We start from the raw sequence: 9,754 nt of genomic DNA on the forward strand, positions 1-9,754 counted from the left end.
AATTTTTTGTGAAAGTTACAAGGAGAATCTTGAACATTAAGCTGCCAGACAGCAATAAACTCTGATTTCTCTTTGTTATGTTTTCATTTGCAAATAACGAATTTTGACTTAACGAATTCTAAAAAAAACATAATGGAAACACAAACGACTATTAGAATAAATGATGCATCATGGACACAAATTAAAGCAAACTGCAATGACAAAGCATTCGAACACCATTTTTAACCTGTATTGAGATGATCGGTTCAATTCCTATTAGCTAGCATGACATCACTGAGTGCTGCCAGACACTACAAACAATAACACTGCAAACAAGCTGCTACTGGCACGCCTCTTTGCAGCACAGCAATGCACTTCACTGCCCTTTGCTGCTCAGCCACACCACACTCGTCTGTAGAAATCAGTGCACAATGTGAATCCAGCTTTATAATGTGACCACATATCTAGCGCATTAATATGTACACAGCATAGCAATGGTGGCATGTGACTAAAAATTCTGTGTTTAGCATGACTTGTTTCATCCAGAATTTTACACATGAATGTACTTACGGGCATGTATATTGGCTGAGGCCTGTGCCACAGTGCCTTGCATGTGGCTCTGACAGCCAGGCGTCCAGTGGATATGCCCACTCGGGAGAAGAGTGCAATGTCTTGAATCAGGTCTCCAGAAGACAAATACCTGCATTGATATTGTGGAATTACATATTTCATATAAACTGCTTCATGGGCCATTAGACAATCATGGGCAATCTTCAGCGTAACGGGCCGCTGCTGACACGGGCGTGCACTCTGAGGTATCTGGTGCGTATGGCAGCAACGTGTCGATAGTGTGCGTCGGCTGGCGACCGTACAAAAGGAAGAAGGGGGAAAACCCGGTTGTGACTTGCGTAGCGGTGTTATACGCGTATGTCGCAAATGGGAGAACCAGGTCCCAGTTTGATTGATCAGATGCAACATGTGTCGCAAGCATGTCGCCCAGAGTCCGATTAAACCGCTCAGTGAGACCGTTCGTCTGAAGGTGGTAGGCAGTACACGTCCGATGTACAATGTTGCACTGGTGGAGAAGTGCTTGAATTGCATCGGAGAGAAATACGCGGCCACGGTCACTGAGGAGTTCGCGAGGAGGACCATGCCGAAGCACAAAATGCCTGAGGATGAAAGAGGCGACGTCCTGTGCTGTCGCCGTGGGGAGAGCAGCGGTTTCGGCGTATCGTGTAAGGTGGTCGACAGCAATGATAGCCCATCGGTTTCCGGCCGTGGTCAAAGGTAAAGGTCCATAAAGGTCAATTCCAACGCGATCGAATGGGCGTTCTGGGCATGGAAGGGGCTGCAATGAACCTGCGGCAGGATGCGGTGGTTTTTTTCGTCGCTGACACTCGTGGCAGCCGCGAATGAACTTGCGGACAAAGCGAAACATTCCGCGCCAGTAGTACCTTTTCCGTAAGCGTTCATAGGTCTTGAAGACACCACCGTGAGCACACTGCGGGTCGGAGTGAAAGGAAGCGCAGATTGTAGAGCGAAGCGTTCGAGGGATAACTAGGAGCCACTTCCTACCATCTGGCGAGTAGTTGCGCCGGTACAAGAGGCCATCACGGATGTTGAAGTGCGAAGCTTGGCGTCGCAGAGTTCGAGTGGTCGAAAGAGTGGGTGCCCCGGATAAAACGTCAAGAAGCGAAGCGATCCAGGGATCGTGGCGCTGTGCAGAGGAGACGGTGGCGACGTCAAGAGCTGACAATGGAAGGGCTATAGTGGATATGGACGCAGTTTCGGTGGATAGTGGTGACCGCGACAGTGCATCAGCATCGGCATGCTTGCGTCCGGAACGATATATAACGCGGATGTCAAACTCTTGAAGTCGAAGAGCCCAGCGGGCAAGGCGACCTGACGGATCCTTCAACGAAGACAACCAACATAATGCATGATGGTCCGTAACTACATCAAACGTGCGGCCATATAAGTAAGGGCGGAACTTGACAAGCGCCCAGACTATTGCCAAGCATTCTTTCTCGGTGACGCTATAGTTTGATTCAGCCTTGGTGAGCGTTCTGCTGGCGTATGCGACGACATACTCTGCGAACCCAGGCTTTCGTTGCGCGAGGACAGCACCGAGGCCGACACCGCTGGCGTCTGTGTGCACCTCAGTTTCAGCCGTAGGATCGTAGTGGCGCAGTATAGGTGGTGACGTCAGGAGACGGCGAAGGGTGGAGAAGGCTTGGTCACACTCAGAAGACCATGACGAGATATTGGAGGCGCTGCTTAGTAGTTGGGTCAAAGGCGCAATTATAGAGGCGAAGTTGCGCACAAACCGACGAAAGTAGGAACATAACCCTATGAAGCTTCGTAACTGCTTTAGAGTCGTCGGTTTGGGGAAGTCAGTCACGGCACGTAATTTAGCTGGGTCCGGAAGCACTCATCCTTTGATACAACGTGACCAAGAATTGTAAGTTTTCGCGCAGCAAAACGGCACTTCTTGAGATTTAGTTGCAGCTGAGCGGTTTTCAGACACGTCAGGACATGGTTGAGGCGTTCCAGGTGGGTTGCGAAATCTGGCGCAAAGACAACAATGTCGTCGAGATAGCAGAGACACATGTGCCACTTCAAACCCCACAGAACCGAGTCCATCATGCGTTCGAAGGTGGCAGGCGCATTGCAGAGGCCGAAGGGCATGACATTGAATTCATATAGACCGTCAGGCGTGACGAAGGCTGTCTTTGAACGGTCGGCCTCTGCTAAAGGTACCTGCCAATACCCGGAACGCAAATCTAACGACGAAAAAAACTCGGCACCTTGTAGGCAATCAAGGGCATCGTCAATTCTGGGTAAAGGGTACATGTCTTTTCGAGTGACCTTGTTTAGGCGCCGGTAATCCACGCAGAAGCGAATCGATCCATCCTTTTTTTTTAACGAGAACCACAGGGGATACCCACGGGCTTTGTGAAGGGCGAATAACGTCGCGTTTAAGCATATCGTCAACCTGGTCGGTAATAACTTGACGTTCCGCGGTGGAGACGCGGTAAGGGCGTTGTCGCACTGGCGAGTTGGAGCCGGTGTCGATGTTGTGAACAATGGCAGAAGTTCGGCCAAGGGCACGTTGGGCAACATCGAAGGAGTCGCGGAACTGGTAGAGCAGCTGGAGAAGAGCAGAGCGTTCAAATGGGGACAGTCCGTCTGCGATGGACGAATCGAATAGGTCAGCAGCTGGAACATCAGAAGGGGTAAGAGCACTGATGACGTCGAGGTCGCGTCGAGCTGAATCTTGCTGCACGGAAAAAATTTGGCCGATATCAATGGGTTGCACGCATCCAAGGGATTCACCTTTAAGCAGTCTGATGGGATATGGAAGAGGATTTGTGAGGCAGAGAGCGCTTGTTCCATTCGAAATAGAGAGGGTCGAATAAGGCAAAAGAAGTGGCTTCCGATTTAGAAGAAGGCGTGATGGTTCAAAGAATGCAGCTTCATCACATATGCTGTTGCAGAATACGGGGAGCAAAACAGCTGCTGTCGGCGGAATTTCTGTGTCTTCTGTGACGACTATTTTGTGTGCGGCTTGATAAGCGGGGTAGTAGGACTCGTCACACAAGGGGAAGAGCTCAAGTTCAGATCTGGTACAATCAATAACGGCGTGATTATACGATAGAAAGTCCCAGCCAAGTATAATGTCGTGCGAGCAAGAGGAAAGGACGATAAGCTCGACAATGTAGTGCTCTTTAGCTATAATAAGTCGAGCAGTGCAGGCAGCTATAGGCCGAACAGGGTCTCCATTCGCTGTACGTAAGGGCATCATCTCAAGAGGCGTGGTCACCTTCCGAAGCTTGCGGCAAAGTGTGGCGTCTATAACAGAAACGGCAGCACCGGTATCGACAAGAGCATATGCACGGATGCCTTCTACGAAAACTTCGACAATATTCGACGGCAAAGTTCGAGGACTTGAGCATTTCGACAGCGCAGTTCTTGCCTCACGAACTGTGGAGGCTAGTTTCCCTCATTTTCAGGGGCTGGTCGACGACGCATGGGCGACAAGGAGCGGCGACGGGGTGAAGGTGAGCGACGAGACGTGGGTTGCGGATAGTCACGTGAAGACGTGCTTGTTTGGGGACCCGGATCTTCATAACGAGAGCGGGGACGATCTATGTAGTTCGGTGAACGGGCGTCTGAATATCCTGGCGCGCGACGGCGGCAGAATCGGGCGATATGACCAGGGCCACCGCACGCAAAACAGATCGGCCGGTTGTCGCGCGTTCGCCAGGGATTTGCAGGGATGGGAGCAGACCATGTCACGGACGGCTGAATCGGGGCTGCAGCATACGACACACCATGGGGTGGTGAGGGCTGTTGAAGCTGCTGCCGCTTTACTACCTCAGCGTAACTAAGAGGCGCGGCGACAGGTTGCTGCTGAATGGGCACCGGCATGGCCTCGGAAATCTGCTCTTGAATGACGTGTCGAAGCACGGGAGCCAACGGGATTGGTCGCTGCAGTTGCTGCTGTTGTGGGAGCTCCTGACGCTGAGCAAACGGCAGGAGAGACAACTGACGGGCCACCTCCTCACGCACAAATTCTTTCATTTGTGCGATAAGGTATGACTGGTCAGGCATGATGTCCAGTGCAGCGAGCGGTTGATTGTACGTCTGAGATGAACGTCGGGTGAGAGCCCGCTGCCTTCTCAACTCGTCATAGCTGTGGTAAAGAGTTAAAACTTCTGACACAGTGCCAGGAGACTTCGCAAGAAGCATCTGAAAGACATCGTCGTCGACGCCCTTCATGATGTGCTGTATTTTGGCACTTTCGCTCATTGAGGCATCGGCGCGCCTGCAGAGATCGAGTACGTCCTCAATATAGGCGGTAAATGTTTCATTCGGTTCCTGTGCCCGTGTGCGCAGCCGTTGCTCGGCGCGTAACTTCCGCACGGCAGGGCGACCGAAAACGGCAGATATTGCCTCCTTGAAAGCAGACCAGTTTTCAAATTCCGATTCGTGGTTCGTATACCACAGCTTCGCCACGCCAGCCAAGTAAAAGTTCGCGGTACTCAACTTAGCAGCGTCATCCCACTTGTTGGGTCCACTGACTTTTTCGTAGGACGACAGCCAGTCCTCGACGTCCTGGTCTTCCGTACCCGAAAATACCGGGGGGTCTCGCTGGCGAACGGGGCCGGGACAAACGGCGGCCGGGAGAGCTGGCGGCTGTTGGGCTGCGTCAGCTTGCATGGTCGAGTGCAACGTGCGGGATCGGAGTTCCAGGGTGCCGACGATGTGCGTACCCAGCACGATCCACCAAATGTAAGGATGTTTATTGAGCGAGTCCAACAAACGGGCGGTAGCTCGGAACAGTGAGCACGGAGAGCAAGATGGTGGTGTTCGAACGCCGGTCTCGAGCCCTCCGCTCTTGATGATGATCGGTATGCCATTCTCTTCCTTTCTTCATTACAATTAGCAGGAGTATTCTAACATTCGTGACAAACAAGGATGAACTGTTGCTTATTTGTTTTTTGCTTCAATCTAAAAAATTGAAGTTAGTTTAGCAGTTGACTGTTGCAGTCATTTGGATGTTTTGCATGCATTTCACTAGGAAGACTAAGAGCTACGACTTTCTTTTATTGCCATTGCCTTAACTGTCTTGATGTTGTTTTGCACCATGCCCTTGTGTTGACTTTTGCATACGATATTTTTCAGGCACCCGCTTTATATAACGCAAGAAGGCAGCTGCAAGGACACGAGGATGTGAAAGAGCCAGTGCAGCGCAACTTCACATAGTGCAGAGGAGCCAATGCCAAAAATCAAAATACATTGGCATGCAATTTGGACAAGAAAACTAGTATGTGGGTATATTGGGTGTACCATTTGACCAAATGTCAAAAAAATCAAGATACAGTATATTACACCAAGATGAAAATTCTCGCGTGCTACAGGCAGTCATCTTAACATGGTATATTTATGTAATGTCTCTGATTGGAAAGTCAATTCAAGTATGCTCTCTGTAGACACACATAGCAGCAAGCGTCATTGAAAAGTTAGAAATGTGTTTTAAGAAAGCTGATTAGTTCTGAGAAGTGACTGCTTTTTGTCTTGCCTCTCAACAGATACATCCATGTGATAAAAAAATAGTGGTGCAATGAAATTGCATATTTGCTTAGTGACATGATACATACTTGCAATGAGCACGGTGCCTGTGTTTACTATAAAAAGCAACAGCCCATGCTTGGTTAGGTTAGGCCCACTACAACATGCAGGCATGGGTGATTGGTGCTTTTTTTATTTCTGCGTCGTGAGGTTTATTGACGTGCGTATAGGTGCAGTGGCACGCAGTATGGCTAGTACAAAAAAAGGGGGGGGGGGGCAGATATATGTAGCTCACTGTACACGGCACAGGGCAAAGGAAGTCCGTGTTCAGAAACTGTTAAATGCCATGCACGTAAATTTTGCAACGCTACTCATATGAAGTACGCACAAGTGCATATTGAAGAAAAGTTTTCCAGGGTACATAATTTAGTGCGTAATTTACACTAATTTTGCTCTAACCACGTGACATAATAATTTGAATATGCTGCACGGAAAAACCTAGAGCGAATTAAATTGTGTGTCAGCTTCGTGTGTATACATATAGTGTTTCCTATGCATTAGGTTTTTCGCGTAATGCATTACCAGTTGACAGCCTATCTTATCATGTGTACTCTGTCTACATTACCGTTGTTTATTAGTTTACTCATTTGTTTTGCAACTTATGAAATGCCGGTGTATATATGTTTTCAACATTTGACATAACCCTGTATGTTTTGTAGGGACAACCCAGGACGCACCCAGTCAAGTGCCAGAAGGGACTCAAACACAGGCCACCAGTAAGTGGACATCAGTTGCAATTTCACATTATGCAGTTGGCTGCTGCCTTGTACTGAGGCTTTTTTTTAATGAGTTGGTGGTGTCGTTCTAATGTACATTTTGACCACAAAGGTGCGACCATGTCTCACAGAGGCATATGTGGTTGCTATTCTCTGCGAAGGATGTGTTCTCGTGTTCGTGAAGCATTTGTGTTTGGCACTATTGTCGCCCAATGAGTCAGATATAAACACTGTAACTCGCCACTGCCGGCAAGTAGTTGCGAGAAACACAATATATTATGACGCTGTAAAGTTATTTAATTAATTCGAAGGAAAGTTTTGCAGCAGGAAAAAAGGCTGCTATTCCAGGTAAACATGCCTTTTTCTCACAAGTTGTTTAACCAAACTGGGGATGCGTGAAATTCGTGACTTATAAATAGATTTTAATTCATCCTTTAGTAATGCTTCTAAAAGAGACTAGAAATAGCATGTGACTACCTCTCCAATCAGCAGATCATACACTTAGTCATAAGTGGTAGTTCCATGCAGCTCGCTTTCTATATAACCTTTCCTTTCCGCAGCATTGGAACTGGTGGCTGCATTTTCAGAAGGAGGAGTGCACTTGGCACTGTATATGTATTTGTGAATTCGGTTTTCTTTGTATGTGTCGGCTCACTGACACAAACAGTGCAAAAATCAGTTGTACCATGAGGCTGACGACGCCTTCTGCTGCTAGAAATGCGGCACTTCATATTTTATAGTACTGCAGGACATTTAAATCAAAGCTAGCACGTAAAATAATCAAGAAACCTAACCGCTGTTGTAGCTGTTTTCCTCAAAGAAAGCTTGTCCTTTATGGGCTGGGTTAATCTGAGCTCTCCACCGATGTTTCAGTAGTATTATCCCTTAGTGAGTGAGAGATTCGGGGCAATTAATCGTGTTAGTGTTTAAATGGTGTCCTAATTATGTGTATTTGTTCCAACAAAGTTGTCTAGATTACTTTATTGTGTAGTGCAAAGCTTATGAAACCATCAGCAGCTACTGAGTTGCTAACATGCGTATGCATTTGTCACTATACAGGTGGCACTCGGCTGTACCACTGCAGTGCTGCGGAAATTGCCAGCACCAGCAGCCTTGCAACAGCTGTTTCACAGCATCTCGGTATGTGCTAATTTATAGTTATGGTGGGATGGGCTAGTATTATGGACCACTGCTGCGTTGTATGGTGACAGATCCATATGATAAGTGATGTAATGAGCACAGCGAAAACCTGTGAATGTTTTACTATGGTACTTAAAAAGGCTTTCCTTTTCGTCACTGGAGCAAGGGAGAGGAGCATGCAGGCACTCCTGAATGTACATATATTTCAAAACATAAGAGACGAGAGGAGAGGGGGTTAACCGAGGGTCCCGATTTTTATTAGTCATATCATGAGAAGCCAACAAACACTGACACCAAGGACAACATAGGGGAAATTACTTGTATTTAATAAATGAAATAAGGAAACCATAAATTAATGGAAATTAAAGTGGATGAAAAAACAGCTTGCCGCAGGTGGGAACCGAACCCACAACCTTCGCATTTCGCGTGCGATGCTCTACCAATTGAGCTACCGCGGCGCTGTTTTCCCATCCACTTTCTTGGGTATTTATGTGTCCTAGTAGAACCCTGGGAGTGTTAGCCAGCGCCATCACTCGCATACCTTGGCGGCGGACGTGGAACGTCCTTCTTGCCGCAGGCGTCACGAGAACGTGATCTTTTTGGGTGAAGGCAACTGGTCAATAAACCCACACATGCTACCTGAAGGCATCAATGTTGCCGGATTCGACACCCTCGTTATGTAATAAACGAGAAGAGAGGGGGTTAACCGAGGGTCCCGATTTTTATTAGTCATATCATGAGAAGCCAACAAACACTGACACCAAGGACAACATAGGGGAAATTACTTGTATTTATTAAATGAAATAAGGAAACGATAAATTAATGGAAATTAAAGTGGATGAAAAAACAGCTTGCCGCAGGTGGGAACCGAACCCACAACCTTCGCATTTCGCGAAGTGGATGGGGAAACAGCGCCGCGGTAGCTCAATTGGTAGAGCATCGCACGCGAAATGCGAAGGTTGTGGGTTCGGTTCCCACCTGCGGCAAGCTGTTTTTTCATCCACTTTAATTTCCATTAATTTATCGTTTCCTTATTTCATTTATTAAATACAAGTAATTTCCCCTATGTTGTCCTTGGTGTCAGTGTTTGTTGGCTTCTCATGATAAAACATAAGAGAGACATATATATATATATATATATATAGTATATATATATATATATATATATATATATATATATATATATATATATATATATATGTATATATAATGTATATAATACACACATACTATTAAACCAAAGGCAGGGACATTCCATCTTTCATCTTGAATTGACTTGTACAGTGCAAGAATACAACACAGACCACAGAGAAGCCCGCATGTTAACAGGTTCGAAACACACAATAATTCAACAGATTTGATACTTCAGGTGTGCTATTTTACGCAAGGGGGAAGGGAAAGGGGAGAAAACCAGAAAAAAGAGTGGAGTGCGAAAGAAAGGAATCATGCCAAAAAGCATGAGCAACATCGTGCAGCCAGGATCGCCAGCAGGACATCTAAAAAGCACTCTAACATCACATACAGGGCAACCTTACGTATTATTTGTTTCAATCAACTCAAATCACATGCAGGCATTACTGCAATCAGGTTGTTTCCTTATGTCATATGAGGGAATGATGTGGGCCCAAAAAACTATTTAGAGCTTAAGGATTATGTTCCATGCTAGCCTCATTACCTGCTTTTTTATCATATTGTTATCAGCTGCTTATGTTAGGGACAAAAAGTAATAGTACAAGCTTTTTCCTGATTCGCCATTCCACACAACATGTCTTTGTGACTGTATG

The 9,754-nt window shown here is 46.9% G+C and overlaps 1 non-coding gene across 1 annotated transcript; it reads right to left on the reverse strand.

The window, feature by feature from the left end:
* Positions 1-8,355: 8,355 nt before the first annotated feature.
* Positions 8,356-8,428, reverse strand: TRNAS-CGA (transfer RNA serine (anticodon CGA)). The gene has a single exon. It is a non-coding gene; the product is annotated as a tRNA-Ser (tRNA).
* Positions 8,429-9,754: the final 1,326 nt, after the last annotated feature.

This window comes from Dermacentor andersoni, chromosome 9 (genome assembly GCF_023375885.2).
Source record: "Dermacentor andersoni chromosome 9, qqDerAnde1_hic_scaffold, whole genome shotgun sequence".
In the NCBI taxonomy this organism is placed as follows: Eukaryota; Metazoa; Arthropoda; class Arachnida; order Ixodida; family Ixodidae; genus Dermacentor; species Dermacentor andersoni.